Below are 25,000 nucleotides of genomic sequence, written 5' to 3' on the forward strand. Positions count from 1 at the left end.
GGGTGTTTCTCATGATGTGTAGAGAAGGCTTCTAATACATTTAGTATTTGTAGCTGTGTAGTGCTACTGTGCTGTTCAACCACCTTCATACAGTTTTAGAAGAACATCAATGTATGAAAGAATGCTGATGCCATACATGAGTTGCAAAAGAACATTTTATGTGGAATGTGCAAATCAAGCTATGCCTGTACCTTGATCTTAAGTAGTCTGTTCAAGTTCAGCCATTACTCCACACTTATTTGTGTCACTATGTCTGTGACCGTGCTTGTAGGTAACAATGTTGATAGTCAGCTCTCTGCTGTGTACTTGTATGGATGGGGATTCCTATTACAATGATGTCTCCTTTTTCACACAGAAATGCTTTGTTTGAAAATGATGATTCCATGGGATGACATTTGGCTTTCCCATGAGAACTACTAAGGCTTTTCCTGTGGCATGAGGACACAATACTGTGTTCTGTTTTCTGGTGCCTTAGTAATGTATGAGTTTGAATCTGATCATCCATACATTCTGCCTGATTGACATTCTCCCATCACAGTGATGACTGTATTATATATCATGTGTGTCTGTGTAAACCTAGCAGCAGGCAAAATTGTGTGAGAAACACACATATAGCAACAGTATTTTAAAGAAATTACAGGCACACTTTTCCATTGCAACAATAAAATGATGTCACTGCTTCAAAGACCAAAAATATTTCACACTTGTAGCACTGGTGGCACAGTCGCACAGTCATTTTTTTCAACATCAGGTAGCTTCTGCCATCACATATTCAGGTGTTCAAAACCCTCATTGGCTGACTGCAAGCATTGTATGTCCTAATGCTGTTATGAATGAATGAAATCGTCAAATGTTATAATGTGTGCAATTACAGTGGGAGAAATCTCCCCCAGCCCTTTTACCTCATACAAATTGCAACATAGTAATATGATGTAATAACTTCACATAGGTGGAGTCTCACAACTTTGTTAAGACTTCCACTATGGCGTATAAGATTCATAGACATGTTTCCATTCAGTAGACATAGCTTGCTGTTCAATTCCAGCTAAGGTTAACATTTTATGAATGTATTGACAATACATAAACAACACTGCATAAAGTTATTATTCTCAATTTTTATTTATTACTAATGTAAATAACATATGTGTTTGTGTTGTTTACGTGCTGTTATTGCAGTGTTTGCTGTAATGTCTTGTGAGCATGCCCAATATAATCTTGTATTAGATGTGCTCCATTTACAAAAGGAATCCTTGAACTACTGCAATATCATCAGATCTCTGATGTCATTTGTCACTTTTGTATTTTGATTGCTATTACATTAATGTTTGTTATGCACATGTATATAAAACAAATGCTAGTCAATGTAATATACCCCTCTATCTATGCTTGCCCAGTGACAAATGTGCATGTCTCTTTGGCCATGCACGACACAGCTGATGTACTGGATGGAGTGGAAGATACAACACTACAGTCAATTATCATACATACAGCCTCTGTACATGCACGTCATATTAAATATGTGCATTGTATGTGAATGTCCCATAAGTATCCACTGTCTTTGCAAAATATCTCAACTTGGCATGTTATCAACATTAATATCACATTTATTATCCTTTCTTAGAATGTTGCATTGTGTCCTTCTCACATTAATTATTAGCCTGTCTGTTTGTAAGTTATGTACATGGTTAAACACATGGAAACAAGTACGTATTATTTCCACCAGTATAGACATCTTTTGAATGAAGAATGTTTCTTTGTGGCACCATCACATTTGAATACATTAAGTAGATTTTTTTCCATTCACCCTTCCATCATAATTATCTCTGCACCATTGACATTTTATTCTGTGTAAATTAGCCCAGTTTCATGTACCCTGCATCTAGATGCCTAAAAATCACTTGATTTTACTTCATATAACCTGTTGGTGCCTGCTCTCTTAATACTTTTGCCTACAGGCAAATACTTTTGTTTACATTGAGTGCTAATGCTCCCAGCACTGTTTCATGGCTGCCAACACTGGTGTGGGCCACAAAATGGTGCTTGGAATCATGTAAGTGTGATGAGCAGCATGGGAAGCCTACATGATTGGTAATGAATCCCAGGAAATAATTAGTGACAGTAGTTTATGTTAACCCCCATGTGGTTGCTTACAGGCATGCGCACACACACACACACACACACACACACACACACACACACACACACACACACACACACACATGCATACAGACACAGATGTGACCATCAGTCACACACACACACACACACACACACACACACACACACACACACACACACACACATACATACACACACACACACATGCATACAGACACAGACGTGACCATCAGTTACAGCCACTTGTATGACTGTGACTGCACACCTCAGTTGTTTGTGATCATATGAATGTATAACTACATATACTGGTCACATGAATGCATCTTTTCAGGCGACTGTTGTCATAATACAGTGTGCAACCTCTCACATAACTGTCAACCTCTTATCTCAAAAATCAAGGAAAAGGCTAAAAGTAAGGACTACACAGTATCAAAATCAGAGACATATGTATATCTATGCAGGATCCATACAGATCCCCGACTGCACTTTCCACCAAAAAAGTAATTGGTGGGCACACTTAACCGAAAGTGCTGTTCACCGAAGCAGCACTTTCGGGTAAGTATGCTTGTTGTGCCAGTCATACTACGGTGTGGATAAGGGAAAATTCCCTTTTCCCCACTGTAGTGTGACCTCGGAGTGAGAATATTAAAGTAGGGGGGCTTGCCCCCCTGCATAGCAGTAGATTTAGTGTTTTTTTTTTCAACATACTTTAACGAAAGTACTTTTTCAGTGAAAGCGCTTTCATTAAAGTGTGTTCAGTAATTATGGATTCGGAGTTTTGATCTTTCGATCAAAAGTCCTAGATCTATATATATCTATATCTATATATATATATATATATATATATATATATATATATATATATATATATATATATATATATGTGTGTGTGTGTGTGTGTGTGTGTGTGTGTGTGTGTGTGTGCATGTGTATTATATCAACCTTATAAACTTAGAAAGTTGCTACAATAGCAGTCTTCTTCGGAAGGTTAAGTCTGAAACTCAAATATATGTTATTGTTTATTGATTGCAGTCTTCACTGATTTTCCAGAAAACCATGCATTTTACATTTTTACATAAAGTTGACCACAAATAGTAGGCAAATCAGGGAGAGTTTGAGCTTCTATGTCCCCCCCCCCCCATATATGTACCAATAGGAACAGCTCTTCACTGCTTTATACAGCAACTTAGTGAGACAAGATTTGAAGACATTTCTACTGTTCTCAAAAAAGGCATGATGACCTGTAATAATGTGTAGTCACCTTATTCAGAATCTGGGGTAAGCACAATGCAAGGCTGTTTTTCAAAACAGCCTGGTGAGTGGACTAAGCTTATTTTGTTTCTCTTTTTTAATGCCTCAGAATTCCTGAACTCCACACCTGCTCATTTGCACAGGTTATGGAGTTCTGAGCAGCAATGTTGATATTAACCAATGTCTGCCAGTTATTTCTATTTTCATATTTGCAATAATGTTTTTATAGCTGAGTGAGCTATATGTTATTGATGGAGACATAGCAAACCAAAAAATCCTGTGCCAGATGCCAAAGTCCTGCCAAAACACCAACAGCCAAGTCCAGTAAGTAAAATAAGTGAGGCAGAACACTGCTACGAAACTGAATTCTTTATTAAAAGCCAGATATCCAAGGTTAGCGCTTTCGGGATAAAACCCTTCTTCAGACACAGTAAAAACTCATCAAACACTTTTTAAAATATCCTTCAACCAATAAACTGTTAGTAAAAAACCTGCATTACAAAAAAGGCGGGTAATTTACTAACAGTTTATTGGTTGAAGGATATTTTAAAAAGTGTTTGATGAGTTTTTACTGTGTCTGAAGAAGGGTTTTATCCCGAAAGCGCTAACCTTGGATATCTGGCTTTTAATAAAGAATTCAGTTTCGTAGCAGTGTTCTGCCTCACTTATTTTACTTATTGATGGAGACATAAAAATATTCTCTCTCTGTCCATGTATAATATATTATGCTGGTGATACTGCTAATTTTTTATATAGGTTCATAAGTAAGTACTGGGCTCGCTGCCCTTGTGAGCCATTTAAGCCTAGCGAGTTTCCTTTTTTGTGCTTGAAATAACCTATCCCATTTGTCTATAGATTGGCCCTGCCCATCCCATGGTTGATAATAATATATTACCCTTAATAAAAATAACTGGGTTTTTCATACCGTAGATAATTTGAGGGAACCATGCATGGGATAAAGCTCTTAGGAGTTGTCTCTGACCGTTACCTGAGTGTGCTGGTGGTATAGTGGTTAGCATAGCTGCCTTCTATGCAGTGGACCTGGATTTTATTCCTGTCCAATGCAGACTGATTTACTTTCTTGGAAAATCCTTAAAACATAATGCCTGACATACTTCTGAATTATGTACTTGGGTGGCACAATTGTTAACATTATCACCTCATCGCAAGAGGTTATGTAGTTTGATTCTTGGCTGGGGTGCTTTCTGTGCAAAGTCTGCCTGTCCTCCTTGCATTCACGTGGGTTTCCTCCCACTTTTCCAAAGACTTACATCTAGAGTGTTTCTCCATGGGCCCCTGCTGAAAATAGGCTCTGTCCTACTCGGACTTTTCCAGTCAACAAATGTTAAATAAATAAAATTAGTAGTACAGGGAGCAATACTGGGATAGATTTTCTGTTTCCCATCCATAGCTCTAAGTTGTGCTTGAATATAGACAGGGATGAACTTTGTTTTATGTGGATGGTGAGCAGTATCCTCTGTGAAATATACCTATCCCTCCAAACCATTCTGTTGATGTTGCAGAAAAGGTTTAGATCCCTAGACTAAGTATTTCTGATGCCATTTGACTTGCTGATGTGCAGTAAATCTATCAGTAATAGGTCGGAGTTTGCCTCATACGCCAGACGCAGGTCACCTTTTATCAGTAGTTTGTACGATACTGAGTACAGTGACAGAGCTTTGAGTTGGTCCACATAGAAAATGTTGTTTTCACCTTTTATCCTTTTACTAAGGCATCTCTGTGGCATTCCAGTTGTTGCATGTGTCTGGACAGATACATCCCAAAGGGGGCATTATATTCAATAACTGGTCTAATGAGGACTGAGTAAAGGGGGGGGCAATGACACTCCTAGATCTAGACACAGTTGCTTTTTTTATAAGCTGTGTGAGACATTCTTACAACAACAGACACATGTTGGTCAAAAGTTAGGTCACTGTCCACATAAGTTCCCAAATCCTGAACAACTGGGTCAACAGTTAGGGGAGTTAAGAGAGGAATATATAAAGTATTTCCATGGGTCTATGTCAATTAATCGAATGCTTAAAATGTCGAACGTTATATGGTTGAGACCATACGTTCGACATTTCAAGTGTTTGAAAGTTGACTTTTAATGGTGCCGTATGGCACAGAATGGGAGAATTTCCCTTTTCTACACTGAATTGCGGTCTTGGAGTTGGTATATTTAAGTAGGAGGGGTGTGGGGGTGCAGGAGGGTTGCCCCAGTGCTCGCACTGTTAGTGTATGTTTTCCTTTTTTTATTTTTTTTCATTAGATATTCGAACTTCCAAATATTGACCATATGGTCTCGACCATATGGTATTCGACATTTTGGAAGTTCGAATAGTTGACATAGACCCTATTTCCATGTGTACATTAACATTCCCAAAACCAACTTACAAGCTATAGCATAGCATCATGTAGAAGCCTTATATGTGTTAAAAAGCTTGCCATTGATACTTTCATTTGAAACTGTACAGTTTAAAAGATATAGAGTTGTATTTATATAGCTATTTATGCAAATATTTACAATTCTTCATGTTTCTATAGCTATATCAGTTAACAAGAACATAGGAATTTCTTACCATCAAGTAAAAGCTCACATCTCCTTACTGAAAGTGCTGCTCAATCTATATGTCTAAGTTGCACAGATTCAAAAATAACAAGGGTTTTTGAAAATTTAGAGGGAAAATATATTCTGAATCATTCCATATTGCAATCTCTTACAGTATTGATGAAATAATGTGATTGTGAATTAACTCACATCACTGTAAAAGAAGACTTTTTGCACTGCAGTTGACACAAATTTAGTAGCCTTTGTTATTCACAACATATTTACAGTTGTTTTGCTTGTGCTCTTTATCTTGGCTTTTCAGAAGTGTAAGAATGTGTGTAGACTAGTGAAAGTGTTACATTCCATATCTACTAAATATGAATGAGTTAAAAGAATTATGTGTAAGAACATGAACATCTCTCTGTAGCTGTGCCATCAAATTAAGATTTTCCACAGGGTTCAATTACAGACCCATTACTCCTTCCAGTTTTTTATAAATAAGCTCCCTGCTGATTTGATAAAGCTTCCATCCATTTTCTATGCAGAAGGTATAGACATAAAAACATCATCATCGACCATTAGAAAGAAGCTTGAAGTTGACTGGTCAGTTGTATCTTACTGATTCCTAAATAATAAGCTCCTATATAATTGTGCAAAAAAATAATGACATTACTGCGGTGGTGGTGCTGCGGTAGCGTTGTCGCCTCATAGCAAGACGTTGTCCCATTCGATTCTCAGATAGAGCGTCTTCTGTGTGGAGGCATACGTGAATGGGGTGTGCCTTCGTTGAAGGTTGTGCATTTGGGCTGGTAACCCGGTACGTAAAAATCCACTACCAATCATTAGCGGACCGGAGTAAAACTGGGAAAAGCCGAAAAACACAAACAAACAAGTAATAAACTAAATTTAACTTAGTCTGTGAGAACTGCTATATTAATGACCCATTTCACTTGCAGCTCAAAGCAGTCATGTGGTCAAATATCTTTGCTTATGGCTTGACTAAAACCTATCATTCTATCACCACATCAGTCAGATTAAATAAATAAGTAATACAATGTCCTCTCTTCAAATAGCAGCCAAGCAAACAAAGATCTGTTGCGTAAACTCCATGCACTTCTCAGTCTTAGCCAAAGCACTGGGGTAATGGTATGTCAAAGAGTTGTTTAACGAGGTTCTCTACTAGTTAAACTTGTGAGGATGGATGTTTTTTCCCTCTTCTGTCAGAAAGGCTCTCATTAAAGATAAGTGACTATAATCTCTGGGTCATTACCCCCTAGTGCCCATCAGTAATGAGAGTCCCAAACCAAGTTGCACTGTGTAGTGCTCAGAGCTTCTTAGCAAACCTCTCAACCTCCCAACACAAGACATTTGGACAAAGCCAGAAATAATGGGGGTGGGGTGGGGTGGGGTGGGGGGGGGCAATGGCCCAAAAATAGGGATAGATTTAAAATATTGCTCCTATAAACTTAGAAGGTTGCTGTAATGAGAGATTGTGCATTATTATATGCTTTCTGAAGGATATGAAGTCTGCAACTCAAATGACTGTGATTATTTAGTATTATTTAGGGACATCATGTCCTCCCCGCGGTTGGGTAGCATTTGAAAGACATGCGTGCGTAAATGGGTGTGCCTTCATTGAAGGTTGGGCATCGAGCTGGCACCTCAGCATTTCGTAAAAAAAATCTACTGCCAATCATTAGCGGACCGGAGTTCCGCTGTGGCGACCCCTTACCGGGAAAAGCCGAAAGACAAACAACAACATTTAGGGAACTCAAGCCTGTGTGATTTGCCAGAAAACTACAAATTTTATGAGAGGCAGACCAAAAAATAACAGGCAAAAATCTGGACATTCTGTGAAAATATGGACAGTTGAGAGGTATGCTCCTCAATGCAGGAGCAAACATTATGGAAATCATTTCTGACAGCACAGAAAGGTTTAAATACATATTCTGACGTTTGAGGCAAATTTAATCAGATTCTATTTCAGTAAACTTGTTACAAATGCTGTAGCAAAAATATGAACACAATTTAGCATTAATGAGTCCACCTGCACAGTATAGAAGCACCACACAACTAGCCATTATCGCCCTCATTAAGATTAAATGAACTAAACAAAAACACCTAAACTACAAAAACTGACAAGTCCTAACAACCATTCTTACACTAATAAAATGCATGTAAAATTAACTGCCATTACAAATATGTTAAAAAGTACCTCAGCACTAACATAGACAACCATGAGCCAGATAATCCATTAATGAAACTCTACAGCAATTTACTAAAACCTTGTTCAATAGTTACTCAATAATCTCTGCACCTTGAAATCAAGGTGAAACATGCATAAAATCAGACATGGAGATGTGGGTTTGCTACTTGCTCTTGAAATGTATTCCCTGATCTTACAGTAAAAGATGTGTAATTTATTACTCAACAGAGGATCCATGTGCACAAAACAGTGACCAAATGATGGCATACAGGCTTTTTTCTGAATCTAATGCTTTATGTAAGGGCAAACTGTCATTCCCTGTATACAGAGATTAGACCACCACAACCCTTACAAGTTATTATAATCTCATCAGGGGCTGCCAGTTCTTGGCAAAATACTTTTTGAATTTCAAAAAAAATCAAGTCTTTATCTTTTTTCATTATTTGCAAGTTGAGAAAGGGAATACAACATTTTTGAGTCATGCTGTTCAAATGGATCTGATGCAAGCACTTTTATTCTACAAAATGGAATGTTTCATTCTCTCCCTAATGAATGTTGGTTGCAGCAATCATTAACAAACCAATGATAGTCACACCTACAAGTCATTCCTGTTTATGAAAGCAGTAAAGTGCAACCCACTGAACCCCTACAGTACTTAATAAAACTAACAAATAACTCATAATATTACAACTGTATGGCATACTTTGTTACTGACATTAGATATTTTTAAATATTTTCATTAGAGATTTTTTTACAACAAAATGCATTCAATAATATTGACTTTAGATTATTCACTTTAGATTAAAGGACATTGTCTCTTTTACCTCACTCTCTCTCTCACACACACAAACACACACATAGAAACACACACATATATGAATATATTTTCATCTCCTCAGTCTGCTGGCTAATTGAATCACATGATAAATGTTTTAATGAATGTGCATTTAATAAATGATGGGGTCTGCAGAATAATGGGTCATGGATGACTGTCATCTCTTCTCAACCATCAATGATATTTCAAACCACTCTTTTTTTATTACTTTTTATATCTACTATCCACACGACCAAGCATGAAGGTTCCTTTACCTGATCAGCCCATTCATTTCACAGTTGTGAGGGTTAGGAAAACCTGGATGAGTTAAGAGCTCTGTGGCCTAATTGAATCTTCAGTGAGCTTGTCTGTTCATAGTATGAACCAGGTGAAAGATAGTGGGCCACTTTTCTGATACTTTCGGCAGCCTACTCTTTCCCCAAGTTGAGCAATCCCTTCCACATTAGTGACTCCTCCAAGCTCTGCTACAGCTACCTCCAGAGGAAAATATTTCCCTCAGCTGGCTGTCTGTCTTGCATATGGCAAAGGGGCTCACTAGACTAACACTCTAGGGGTCAGCACCTACTGCCGCTGCTACATGTCACTCACGTGGTGAGCAGCAGCCACTTTCCTCCCCTCAGAATGGTTGATCTGGCAATAGCCACTCACTCTTCCTCTGCTAGCTCCTACATGAGCCTGAGCGACTATTAAAATTTGCTTCACCTTTGATGCAGTCAGAGCTTTATCCCTATATGCAACAGAATTGGTGAAATTTAAACATAAGCAACAACAATACACTACAAAAATAAAATAAAAACAAACTTATGTATATCATACTGGCAAGATAATATTATCAGATCTGTAAGTCTCAAAATAAAAAAGTCACTGCAACTTATAATTAAATTTAATAAATTACAGCTGAGTGCACTTCCAGGCGTTTCTGCAGTTAACTCCTACGGATTCCTCTAGGCGCCAAATATTGCTTGTTCATATTTGCATTAATAATTCCAAAACCATACTACATACAAGGTAACAGGAGATTTTATTTTAAAGCATACATGATGGCAAACACAATTGTAGATACTGAATATTATTTATATATTGTTTATTTCTATTGTAATAATTTTCATATTTCTCTAAGTATTTCAACATTCAGATAATGCAGACAGAACTACATAGCCTCATAGGACAGCTCACAGCTCTAAGAAGGAAATCTTGATAGCAGTATATGTCTTGCTTGAATAACTACTGAGATATCATAACCTGTTTATATATTACAAAATTAATATTCATTCCTTTTATGTTGGCTTATGAAATCCAGCTTAAAGTATCAAACTAAATGAATGCCACCAATGTAAACATGTATTTATCATGAATGGTTTGCCATTTACAGTTTTTTAGTAACACTTACAGTTCTAGAATCCAGAGATATGAATATCTGTTTGAACTGTAAGGTGATAACTATTTTTTAAAGGCCCAGGCCATACCCACTGGGAGTTAAAGGTACACACTTAAGAGAGCTATAATGAACCTCTTTAGTAATGGTATCTCATCCAGGGACAAGGTGGCCATAACATCCCTGTATTCTTCCCTTATAAGCCCCATTATTGAGTACAATGCACCTTTCGGCAGGCACCTCACAAAGCACATGCAGCAGCTGGAGAGACTACAGAGGTTCCTCATCAGGAGAATCCAGGGCCTCAAAAACCTACCCTACACAGATAGGCTAAAGGCCCTGTCCCTCTACTCTGTCTCCTACAGAGTCTTCAGAGGTGACCTCTGTCTGGCATACAAAGCAATCTCAGACCCCGCCTTGATAAGACTGCTGCACATCCACAAGTCAAGCTTCATTAAAGTAACCCACAGTTGTGAACTCAACCTAGTCTGTGACATCCAAAGGACTTGTTGGGACAGATTTATGTCCCAGGGACTCCCCCTTCTGTGGAATAGGCTCACGCTCCACATCAAGCAGAGTATCTCATTAACCCTTTTTAAGTACAACCTGGATAACTGGATGGGGAACAAAAAATACACCCCTGGGATTCCACCAGTGTCTCTGGTGGACAGGGAAATCAGGTGCTGACTTGTAGGAACATGGGCTAAATTCTTGGCTAGGCTTGTAAGGGCCTTAGGGCAGATAGTTTAGTAACTTCCTATGAATGAAGGGAATGAGTTAACACATTTGTAAAATCACAGACAAACATAATTCTAAGACATAACACCATCCTCTGAAGTATTACTAAAATACAGGAAAACTCAGAAAAAAATGCCATTAAATAAACAAGCAGAACAGTGGTGTGTGGGTGGCGCAGTGGTGCAGCAGTTAACTTTCTTTCCTGACAGCAAGAAGTACTCTGGTTCGATTCTTGCCTGGGGTGCTTTCTGCGCAAAGTCTGCATGTACTCCTTGCGTTTGCTTGGGTTTACTCCTGGTACTCCTGTTTACTTCCCGGGTATCCACTGAATATAGGCTCTGTCCTAGTCAGACTTTCCCAGTCAACAAATGTTAAATAAATAAACACCATAAATGTTAAAATAATATATAAGACAGTTATAAAGTGAATTCCTCATAAAATTTCTTAACACACCATAAACAATCATTGATTGTTTTAACTAATCTGCAAAGCTGAGTCTCACAAAAGGGGGTATATCTTTAGTGCGACTGTGAAGCATTAAGTTCCTCAAGCCTGTATTTTTTCATTTTCAAAAAATTTCAAGGAATGTAATTAAGTGTGCTAAATACATAAAGGCAGCAACTAATTCTGGTCTTTTGTCTTCTATTATAACTAGTTTTCTCATTGATTCTTGAGTCAATAGGTTGAGAGGTACGGTGGGGGATGCTGCAGTTGCATACTGTATTTTGACAGCAGTAAGCTGAGAGGTTAAACTCCTGTATAGCAGTTATGTATGTATTTATTCATTTGATACAATGAAACATCTGATGTGTACAGTCATAGTCATACAAGTAGCTATAATTGATGGACACATCTGTATGGGTGAGTGTGGACACAGGTGCTCTCAACTTTTCCTGATTTTGCAGAATGTCTGATTTTTTTTTTGCATCATATTTTGTTCTGTTGCTCATAAGGTTTGTGGATTTTTCTAGCAAATCAATGAGGGTTGCAGTCACTAAATCATGATGACAGACATTTGAGCTTCAGACACAATGGCTTTCAAAAATATGCTAATGCAGGGCCTGTAATTCTAGCAAATTTCTAAGTATATAAAGGCAATTACTATTCTTGATTTTGGTCCATTGTTCAGAATTATTTTTTTATTATTTTTTAGCTTTCTCATTGATTCTTAAGCTAAGTGGTTGAGTGGTATTTGGTGTTGCAATGGGCTGCACATTGTAGTTATCCATGTATTCATTCATTTGATTGCAATGAAACATCTGAGGTGTACAGGCATGGTCATATCAGAGTCTGCAATTTTTAGTTTTTTGTGTGTGTGTGTGTGTGTGTGTGTGTACATTTGAGTGTATAAGAGGTTAAATAAATTATTGTTGCTAATTATTATTTTTATTTTATTATATTGTAATATCTGAAATGCATGTAGCCAATAAAGTTTTCTATAATTTCTGGATAAAAGGATGAAAGTGATTGTCACTGTTGTCATTTATTCAAGGTAATTATTTCTGGGTAAAAGGATGAAAGTGATTGTCACTGTTGCCATTTATTTAAGATAATTACTCTAGATTTGCAGAAATAGTTTGCATTTAGCTGAAGCCAGCTGGAATACCTTGCTGTAGCTATTTTTAACACAATCAGATATGTGCACAGTTAATAAATTGGTCTGTAACTGATGAATATGTTGGATTGCCTGTGATAAAAAATGACTAGTGTTGTAGTGTATGTAAAATGTGCAAGCTGGTCATGTTTTTCACTTACCACAGTTAAACATCATCATTGTACTCAGTTAGTGGCCATCTGTGGTGGTCTGTGTAGGATGGGCATATTCATTTAGCTTCTCCTTCATCTTCATTTTGCTGGCAGTGGGATTTACATAGGTGGTACTTGGGTAGGTTCCAGCAGCATTATAGCCACTATTTTCTACCTCAAGTGGAAAGTCTGCATCTCTCATTCTGCCTGCAGCTGCATCCCATGCATCTTTTACACATCTTCTATTTACAAAAAAAAAAAAAAATTATTCCCCGAGGGTATTCCTTTCTGCTTACTTAGTAATAAGAGATGAAGATCATGCATTAACTTCAGTTCTGGGTTAAAGAATACTTGTTTACTGAAAGAGAACCCAACAGCATTATAAACACATTTTTCCCTGACGTGGAACATCTGGACCACTCATATTGCCTACTTTCTATATTCCAGATTATTTTACATCTAGCTATACAATATTTATACGTAATGGAACAAGCAATCACACAGGTGATGCTATGCTTTTCATAAAAAAATGATAATAACCTTTCTCTCACTCTAATTGCCAGAAACAACTCCCCTGCTAGTGACAGCAAAAACTGGCTACTAGTGCAAGTACTGCTTGGTGGACATGTTAATATAATTATTGAAGTAGCCAATCCCTGTCTTCTATTTCTTTTTATTTAAAAGCACTTTAATATCTATTCTGCAATGCACACAGGATTATAAATTGCTGGTTATTGGGTGACCTTAGTTTAGATATAGGCTCACTGATGGGACCAAGACCAACACATCAAACAATAAATCCTCACTTCTAGACATTGTACTTACTAATATACCTGAGAAATTACATCTTCTGCAGCTGCCAATTCCCTCAGTGACCACTGCTCCTTCTTCATCTCATGGTCACTTAGATGTAAAAAAACTTCTTCCTCATATAATTCAAACCAGAATCATTCTCGCCAACTCAGCAAACAACCTTCAATCTGAATTTAACACAATTAATTAGAGTTTTCTCTGCAACTGTACCTGCACTGACCCTGTATCTCCACTGTTCAGTTTCCTTAATTTACTTTGCCCAATACAAAACAGATTGCACCCCATACAATAACTAGATACCTTATGAAACTCAGGGATAAATTTCGGAGTCAGTGGAAAGAAAACCACTCCAACTTCAACAAGTAACACCCATACCATAATCTTAAGAGAAAAACTAGGCTTGAATCTAATTATGTCAAACTGAGTTCTGCAGAAAACTTCAAATGCCTACATTAGGAATCCCATGAAATTTGGAAGGGCTTGAAAAGCCTTATTGCCTCTACTCTGTTTACAAAGCAAACTCATGTTAAAAATATCACTACTCACCCCTTTCAGGTCTACAAAATAGCATCAGTGATCCCCCCCAATGGAGCAAACCCAGTACTCAATAACCCTTTCTCATAACCCCTTCCATTATGTATTTATTTAATTTATTTATTTGTCATTTGTTAACCAGGTTAATCCAACTGAGCCAGTGGCCTGTTTGTAGTGGAGACCCGAGGAGAAAAGCTCTAGACAGTTATTAGAAAGTTACATAAAGAAAAACATCAGACAATGAAGTTGTATGCAAATGACACAGTAAAATACTTTACATGAGAACATTATTATTAATTTACAAAAGGGCTTAGAATTAAGTTTGCATAAACATTACAATAATGCGCCTAACATGCAGTACAAAAGTTAGTATTTTTTTTTATCAAGAAAAAGAGAAAGAGTGCGGATGAGATAAGACACTTACCATAGGTGGGTGTTAAAAGTGTGAGAGGTAGCAAGGTGTTAAGGAGGGATTTAAGTGGGATAATTTCAGTGACAGGTGTTGATATTTAGACGTTATCAATTTTTCAAATTCCCATCATTTCACTTCAAGATAATGACCTCCAAAGAGATGTAAAACATCTTGGAGAGATTGACTGCTCTTACAGTTCATTCTTCTGTAACATTAAACTTGATACATTTTAGATTAGGTAGCAAAATACTCTGTAAACCTCTTTCATTTCTGTTTAATCTAACCCTAGCAAGCAAAACATTCCCCACAGCTTTAAACATGCTCTAGTTGTCCCCTGTCTTCAACCATACTTTAACCAATGATTACTGACACAGCTCTAATCTTTGCCCTGTCAGCAACATTCTTAAAAAGATTATTTATAACCAAAGCCTAGAATATATCACAAAATATGACATTGTCAACAATCGTCAACAGGGTGTTCCAACCTGGCTATAGTACTAACACAGCTATATATTCAGTCACTGATCACATCTACACTAATATGGAATAATATGAAATAACTGGGAACATTTTTCTAGGCCTTAAGAAAGTCTCTGACACAGTTGATTACGCCCTACTACTTGACAAACTCCATGAATCAGGCTTCTCCTCTGAGGTCTTCCAGTAGTTTAAAAGTTATCTCCATACATATACTTTTGCCCTCTTAAGATGCAACAACAGATATTCTTTAGGAGCTTCCACCAAATGCATAACACAAGGGTCTGTGCTTGAACCTGTTTTGTTCTCCCTTTCTATTAATGCTCTACCCTGGGAATTATTATATTTTATATGAAAATGATACTGTCTTCACAAGAGGCAATGGAAACCATAAAACTCTCCAAAACAATGACTTTACTATGATATGGAATTGGTTTCATAACAGCAAGTACACTGTGAATGTGGCACTTTTCAAAACCTTCAGTATGTAACAATACCTCCTAACTACTGATTCTTTACATAATCCACTAGCCTGTTGCCAGAAAACAAAAGTAGTCAGGCCTCCTATTTGACCAACATCTCACCTTTAGCAAAAGTATCAACATTCAAATACAGGAAGTACTTCCACGGCTTAGAATATCATACAAAATTTTTAATCTGCTAAGTGTAGAACCCAACAGTATCCATAAATGTCCTTCTACACAGATTATAATAAGGTTGGCCTATCATATCTCCCTGCTCTTCACAGAATACTTCTGATCTACAGTCTGCAGAAAATTAGATATTTACATTCATTCACCTTTCAAACTACAGAGGACACCATGGACAACACTTAGCAAAGATAAATACCTACCTGACAGTTCCAGGCCTACTCTTCTTAACACACTGACATTCAAACTTTGATAGGAAAGATACTGTCCCACACTTTTCAACAAACTTTCTATCAAATACCCTTTCTTTTCCCTCCATGATTCTATTGCTGTCCAGCTACATAGGCCTGCATTTACCAGGGATATATATGAAAAATCTTTTTACAAACTCAGACCTGCCTGCTGAAACTCCCTGCCTCAAAACATCAGACAGCTTGGCAATCTTAAAACATTCAAGTTGACTCTGTATTCCCATCCTGTCACTAAAAACAAATGCAGCAGTTTCAGTGTGATACAAGATAACCTTCATTAGCATCTTGTCTTCTCTCCATTTGGCACTAATAGTTACTCTCCTACTTTTTGTTGGAATTCTGAAGCTACGGACTAATCTGTTATTTTTCAGCAGCTCCCTCAACCACTGCTGTTGTAACCACTTGATGTTTCTCCTTTTCTATACTTTGTATTTGCACGTTCATACTTTCATTATACCACATTGCCTTATATGGTTATTTCTAGTGACCATTATACCTTACTTCATATTATTTTCATATTCCAGGTATATACTACTTTTTTTGCTTATCATTATATTCTTTTGTACAATATGCTATATGCTACTTTATATTCAGATATTTATGTTTTTCTTGTGCAATGTCTGTGTATTATGATGTTATATATATTACATTGTTTTGTTTGATGATGTATGTTTTGCTGATGTGTTGTCTATTTGGCCCAGGACGTGGTTGAAAAGGGTCTTTAGTCCAGTCCACTTTCCCAATTATCAAACAGGTTCATAGGTATATTCTAGGCTAATGAGCACCAGGGTCTTTATAAGCCTAGCTGCCCAACCCAACCATTTGCATCTCTATGTATTATGGGTGTTTATTAGGGGAGGTGGTATGTCATTTAGGAAGTTTCTAAATCTTATGTGCTTGAATATGTAAGTTTGGACATAGTTACTGTGTGCCTTTATCAGAGACATGGGGACCAGACACAGGATGAATTTCTGATATCCTATCTATTGTTCATTGTTACTCTTAAATAGGGTTAGGGATGGAGTCTGCTTCAAAAGGATGGGGAGCCTGTTCCAGAGCACGGGAATCCTCTGAGACACATATCTGGCTCACCAACATGTCCTCTATATCACAAGCAACATTTAAATCCTTGAATCTAGTGGTTCTGATGTTGTTCATTTTGTGGATGTGCCATGCACAGATTGCCTCTCAGTAACCTGTAAAAGACTGAGTATAGAGATAAACCTTTAGGGTGCTCCATACAGGTCAATGTGTTTATACCCTAGATTCTCCTGTTAAGGAATCTTTGTGAACATTCTACTTGTTGCATGTGTCTGGTCAGGTACCTACTGAAGAGAGCATTATACTCAATGACAGGTCTGATAAGGGATGAATATAGCAGCACTGTGACTTCCTTGGACCTGGATGCCATGCCCTTACTTATAAGTTGGGAAAGTTGTTAAATAAATAATAAATGAGATACCAGCTGATCATTGGCACAGTAACACAGTAGTAGAGTTAACATCTAACAGTGCTTAGCTGTCTGAGATTTTGGCACTGATTCCTTCTATGTGGAGTCTGTGTGTACTCCCTCTATGTATTCCAGGAGAAGGCGAAGGCCGAGGTACCAGAATTAAAATATTACAAACGTGCAGCAGTTGGTGTTCTTTATCTGTATATTTTCATATTCTTGGATTGAGAAGGAGTGGAGGAATTGTGTTTCTTTTGTACTCCCTCTATGTGAAGGTTTTGTCTATGTGCTTTGTTTTCATCTGTCAGACCTGCAGCTGTGTAATACATGCTTCTGGCTATTTATACTTTTACTTTCATTCCAGAGTATCACCAGAGGGGTACGCAGAAGGTAACATTCTTTTTTGAAGTGTAGGAAGGAAGATTGTATTCCCAGACAGGATTTATATATCCTTGTGAGCATTTATGTTCTCATAGGCTCATAGGTGAGTACTACGTCAACTGCCCTGAAGAGACATTTTAAGCCTAGCCAATAACCCAAGGTCAGAATCAAACCCTATATCTTGTGTTTACAAGGTGAGGACCTTAACCATTATGCAAAATAGGATTTATATATCCTTGTGAGCATTTGTGTTTGCATAGGTTCATAGGTGAGTACTAGGTTAACTGCCCTGAAGAGACATTTTAGGCCTAGCCAATAACCCAAGGTCAGAATCAAACCCTATATCTTGTGTTTACAAGGTGAGAACTATGCAAAACCTACATTAAGCTTAAGACGCAACTTAATTTTCCTTGGAAGAAAACATAAGACAGAATTTTTGTTCAGGCCATCATTAGAACACAAAGTTGTGAAAATGCTCAAAGATGTCTTCAGAGCATTTAGATTCCTGTGACGTCTGTGCCAGGTGGTATAGACAGGTACTCCATGAATCTATGTGGAGGGTAAATTGCCACCCTACCATGCAGCTGTTCATAACTATACTTCACATGTTTGCCCCTTTCCTCATGTAGCTTGTGGCAGTCCATTTCTGCAGAAAGGTAATGTTTGAAGATTGTAATTGACTGGTTCCTGCAGTCTACTGCTTGGTTCCCCTCAGCCTCCTTTTCCTCCTGAGTGATTTTCAGTAAAATCATTTATGCAGTCAGTGCTCCTGGTTTCAGTTGAAGGAGGCACACAAGGATTGCATTTCTTTTTTGAAGATTATGCATACTTAAAAAAATAGCTACATAATTACTTCACACATTGTAATCCTGCATGTCTTTTGCTACTGGCATAATTTTTCAGCTAAGTAGTTGAGAGCTGTGCCAGTGTATGATAAGGATGATAACTCTTAACATGTGTCGGGGGGGGGGGGTTCTGCACAATGATAAAAGCAATGTGAAAAACAAAGGCAAAAAATCAGGGAAAACTTAAATATTACTCTATTTCACTTGTAAAATTAACAGAACAACAGGTTTTTACATCAACATGCATTTGTTGAACAATATAAGGTATGAAACTCTAATGTCTGGTATTGTTGAATGACTATAATTCTTAGTGAGAAAATCAAATTTTTTTCAGGGATATGGCAAACAAATGAGGTAAAATCAGATATGTTCTACACAATTATGGACAGTTGAGAGGTGTCTTGGTGTTCTGTTGCTTTGTCTTCCTAGACATGCAGACGGAACTGAAAGTTCGACTGCTGAATCCTACACTAAGGCACTGTACGAGCACATCCACTCATGCATGAATTGTGCCATCCCAAATAGAACCAAGATTCTCTCCTCCAAAAAAAGGAAGCCAATCTGGTGGTCCCCTGCCATAAACAAACTTTACAACAAAAGGAAGAAACTGTTGCAGAAAAGAGAAAATTCCCAGGATGCAAAAAATTCCCTTAGCAGCCTCAGTAAGAAGCTGAGATCCGTCATAAAATCCTCCAAAGCTAGTTATGAAAATAAAATTGCCAAAGATTCCAAAGACAACCACAAGGCATTCTATAACTATGTCAAGAATCTAAATGGCAATGCTCAGATCTGCTCTGAGCTACAACAGAATAGCATTAAATATACTGATTCGAAGGATATTGCCAATATCCTGATAGATCAATTCAGTGCCAACTTCACACTTCTCTCACCTCCTAAACGGCCCATCTCAGTACTGGAAGATTGCCACATTTCGGTAATAATGGCCACACTGGTAAAAAATGCACTCTCCAAAGCTAAGAATACAGCATCCATGGGACCAGATGACATCCTGGGCTGTGTACTACATCAACTACAATATGAACTGGCACCTCACCTAAGTGTCATGTTTAATCATAGCCTCAACTCAGGCTTCATGCCCACTGAGTGGCGCACAGCTACAGTTATCCCACTCCACAAGGTGGGATCCACCTTGGATCTCGGGAACTACTGCCTCATCAGTCTGATGAGCCTGATCTGCAAGGCCATGGAACGTATTATCATGGAAGTTATAAACAAAGACTTTGGCAACCTTCAAACACTAGACCCCACTCAGTTTGGGTTAATGAAGGGGCAATCTTGTTTCCTGAACCTGACTGACTTTTTCGGATCAGTCTCCAGAGCTGTGGAGGAGGGTAAGCAGTCCACACAGCCTATCTGGACCTCGCCAAGGCCTTTGACACCATCCCCCAGTCTGGAATCATAGATAAACTTACTAAGCTGGGCATTAATCCCTACATCACTCTATGGGTTGCCAATTGGCTTACTGACAGAACTCACACTGTAAAAGTAGCCGACTCCAAATCCAGCTCCGGACAAGTGACAAGTGGAGCACCTCAGGGTTCAGTCCTGGGACTGCCCTTGTTTGGCATCTACCAGTCCTGGGACCGCCGTTGTTTGGCATCTACTTCTCTGAAGTACAGGCCAACACTAAGGGACTCTGGTTAACAAAGTTTGCAGATGACTGCAAACTGAGAGCCATTATAGAATCCTCAAATGATGTGGATACTCTACAAAAGGGCCTTACAGAAGCAGTTGATTGGTGCCAGAGCCATGGGCTCAAGCTTAATGCCAAGAAATGTATAGTTATCCCCTTTGGGAATAAACATGTACCCGTGAATTACCACATAGGTGGCAGTACACTAAACACTGAAAGTTGATAAGAGACTTAGGGACACAGGTGGACAGTGGTCTCACCTTCAATAACCACATCGCCATAACAGCTGGAAATCCTTCTATGTGGCACACCTCATCACTAAGGGCTTTTCATCCAGAAAAAAGGAGGTCAGTGTCCCATTGTACTCATCCCTCATTAGACCCATTATAGAATACAATGCCCCATTTGGTATGTACCTCTCAAACATCTGCAACAACTGGAAAGTCTGCAGAAATACCTCACTAAAAGAATCACAGGCCTAAAGCAGATGCCCTACGCTGACCACCTTAAAAAACTCTAGCTATACTCTGACGCATATCGTCTACTCAGAGGCGATCTCTGCTTAACATACAAGGCCATGTCAAACCCAGAGCTGTTGGACATGCTACATTTAAAGAAACCCCATTCCCTCAGAGCCACACACTCCAGGGATCTAAATCTTGTCATCACAATAAACAAAACATGCTGGAGGGATAGGTTCCTGACCCAGAGACTCCCCAGACTCTGTAATAGACTGCCCATACATGTCAAGCAGAGCACTTCTTTGGCCCTCTTCAAAAGGAACCTTGACGATTGGATGGGAGAAAGGAAATTCACCCCGGGGATCATGTCAGTCGCCCTGCTAGACAGGGGTCCAGGGAAGTAAATAGTGTGGGAAGAAATAGCCAGGGAATTGTTATGGCTAGGCTTGTATAGGCCTTAGGGCCGATAGCCTAGTACCAACCTATGAACCTATGAACATAATTAACAGACAAAGACAATGGTTTGATCCTCCCCCTAATCTGGCAGAGGAGATTCCTTAGTTTCTATAGACTGGCCAACCTGGATGTGAGTACCACCTCCCCCTCAGGTTGAATAAGTGGAGAAATGCTCAGCCTTACTGCTTACACCTCTCAGGGTGAGAGGTATGCCTTAACACAGGAAGACACCACCTCTGCTGGCATGGCCCCTTCTAACAACTGAGTTTCAGCAAGTCTGTCCTGCAGTGAATACAAGCTTTGAGCATCACTATTTGGTCTCGACATGCCATGGAAATGCACTTCATTGAGCCATAGAGAAACTCAATAAAACTCACAAATATCTGTACTTCAGAGAAAACAAACATATTTATTTATTTTATTTATTGACATTTGTTAACTGGGTTGGTCCAGCTGGGCTTGTGGCCAGTTTTCAGTGGAGACCCAAGGAGAAAAGCTCCAGTACACAGTCAGTAAAGTAAGTTACAATAACTGACAATATTCAAGACAGAAAGGATTGCAGAACAAGGCATATTAAACAGCAGTTTAAAGAAAAAAAAGCATATTACATGCACAAAGTTAATGCACGTAAAGTTTATACAGCGAGATAACAAAAATGATAATATATTTACATATTTACATAAGAACTGAGCCATCAGCAGAGATGACTGAGTTCTGGAAGTATCAGCTTACAACAGAAATGGTTGAAAGGGAAGGAATTATTTAAAATTGTGTAAGGGGTACAGGGAGGCTAGGTTGAGTCTTGACAAGGGCAGTTTCTGGACTTGAGTAGAAGAGGTTTGAGTTAATTTTTAAAGTGAGATGGGTGGGTGATGGTACGTATGTCTAAGGGAAGTTTATTCCAAGCATGGGCAACAAAGTATTTGTATAGAAGTTTGCCTACTGTTTTCTTGGGTTGGTAGGTGTCTAGAATTGCTGGTTGGAGGTGTGGAGTGTCCAGGTTAGGGAATAGATAGAGACAAATGAAGAGAGAGCTGGACATAATAGAGATTTGTACAGAATGAAGTGTAACATTTGAAATTGAGATGACAATTGTTGTTGGGGAAGTTCAAGCCATTGGAGAGAGTTTAGGGCAAGGCAATGATAAGCATTGTATGGAGAGTCTGTGATAGGCAACTGAAGCAGAAAATAAAATTGCCATCTCTGAAATCATAACCAAATAAAAAACGCAATCCACAAAAAATAGCCTACAAACAGCACTAGATACAAACCTAACTAAAGTGTCACATCTATAGAATCAGCATCCAAAGTGACACAAAGTCAAAGCTCCAGGTCAGGGACTATGGAAATATTTTACTCAAAGAAAACAATGAAGTGTAAACAAAGACACTGGTAAAGGATCTATCAGAATATTTTACTGAAGAAAAACTTTGAAATGTAAAAAAACACATCAAATAGACTAAAAAGCAAAATGATCAACTTTAAACTATTAAAAATGTAAGTACAATCATTACAAGAATCTTCTTCTTCTTCTTTCGGCTGCTCCCGTCAGGGGTCGCCACAGCAGATCAACTGTTTTCATGTCTTCCTGTCCTCTGCATCTTGCTCTGTCACACCAACCACCTGCATGTCCTCTCTCACCACATCCATAGACCTTATCTTAGGCCTTCCTCTTTTCCGGTTACCTGGCAGCTTCATCCTTAGCATCTTTTTCCCAATAAACTCTGCATCCCTCCTCAGCACATGGCCAAACCAACGTAATCTTGCCTCTCTGGCTTTGTCTCCAAACCTTCCAACCTGGGCTGACCGTCTAATATACTTATTCCTAATCCTGTCCATCCTTGTCATACCCAGTGCAAATCTTAACATCTTCAACTCTGCCACGTCAAGCTCTGACTCCTGCCTTTTTGTCAGTGCTACTGTCTCCAACCCATATAACATAGCTGGTCTTGCTACCCTCTTGTAGACCTTTCCTTTCACTCTTACTGGTACTCGTCTGTCACAAATCACTCCTGACACTCTTCTCCACCCATTCCATCCTGCCTGTACTCTCTTCTTCACCTCTCTTCCATACTCACCATTACTCTGAATTGTTGATCCCAAGTATTTAAACTCATCCACCTTCACCACCTCTACTCCCTGCATCCTCACCATTCCTCTATCCTCCCTCTCATTCACACACATATATTCTGTCTTAGTCCTGCTGACCTTCATTCCTCTTCTCTCTAGAGCATATTTCCACCTCTCCAGGGTCTCCTCTGCCTGTTCCCTGCTTTCACTACAGATCACAATGTCATCTGCAAAAATCATAGTCCACGGGGACTCCTGTCTGATCTCGTCTGTCAACCTGTTCATCACCATTACAAATGAGAAAGGGCTCAGAGATGAACCTTGATTTAATCCCACCACAATCATTACAAGAATACTGGCTTAAATTATTTTACTAAAACAACCTTTTGCTATTAAAGCAGTACATACAAGAATTCTCAAAGCTGTTCAAATAAATAAACAAATAAATAAAGATTTAGTGTAAACAGAATTCAGTGTACCGATTAATTTTCTAAAACCATAAATAGAAATGAACAGAGATAAGTAAAAAAAAAATCAGCTATTTGGCAGACAGAAAAAAAATAAAACTGTAATGACATTAAAATACAGAAAGTCTAAAATTATATGCTAACAGTGTACCATATTTTAGTGTGGTTTAGGTTTGAATAGCGTCGTATCTGTTGCTTAGGCTTGGTCATTTACACTCTTATAACCAAACCATACCATGTGTGAATAAACCCAGCCTAATCTACAAATCATCATGGTGTACTCTTGTAAATAAAAATACATTTAAATTCTGTAGAATTATCTAAATACCAAAGTTAGAAGCTTTTACGGAAAGTTCTATTTTTTCCTAGTGCAATTTTACATGGACTTTTAACTTCTTTAGTTTTAACCAGTGCACATTGCAGACTTCATGTTTAGTAACTGTATCACTTCTTTAGTTTTAACCAGTGCACATTGCAGACTTCATGTTTAGTAACTGTATCACTTCTTTAGCTTTAACCAGTGCACATTGCAGACTTCATGTTTAGTAACTGTATCACTTCTTTAGTTTTAACCAGTGCACATTGCAGACTTCATGTTTAGTAACTGTATCACTTCTTTAGTTTTAACCAGTGCACATTGCAGACTTCATGTTTAGTAACTGGATCACTTCTTTAGTTTTAACCAGTGCACATTGCAGACTTCATGTTTAGTAACTGGATCACTTCTTTAGTTTTAACCAGTGCACATTGCAGACTTCATGTTTAGTAACTGGATCACTTCTTTGTTTTAACCAGTGCACATTGCAGACTTCATGTTTAGTAACTGGATCACTTCTTTGTTTTAACCAGTGCACATTGCAGACTTCATGTTTAGTAACTGGATCACTTCTTTAGTTTTAACCAGTGCACATTGCAGACTTCATGTTTAGTAACTGGATCACTTCTTTAGTTTTAACCAGTGCACATTGCAGACTTCATGTTTAGTAACTGGATCACTTCTTTAGTTTTAACCAGTGCACATTGCAGACTTCATGTTTAGTAACTGGATCACTTCTTTAGTTTTAACCAGTGCACATTGCAGACTTCATGTTTAGTAACTGGATCACTTCTTTAGTTTTAACCAGTGCACATAGCAGACTTCATGTTTAGTAACTGGATCACTTCTTTAGTTTTAACCAGTGCACATTGCAGACTTCATGTTTAGTAACTGGATCACTTCTTTAGTTTTAACCAGTGCACATTGCAGACTTCATGTTTAG

Source organism: Protopterus annectens, chromosome 3.part1, assembly GCF_019279795.1.
Source record: "Protopterus annectens isolate FY-2018-M chromosome 3.part1, PAN1.0, whole genome shotgun sequence".
Taxonomy (NCBI): Eukaryota; Metazoa; Chordata; order Ceratodontiformes; family Protopteridae; genus Protopterus; species Protopterus annectens.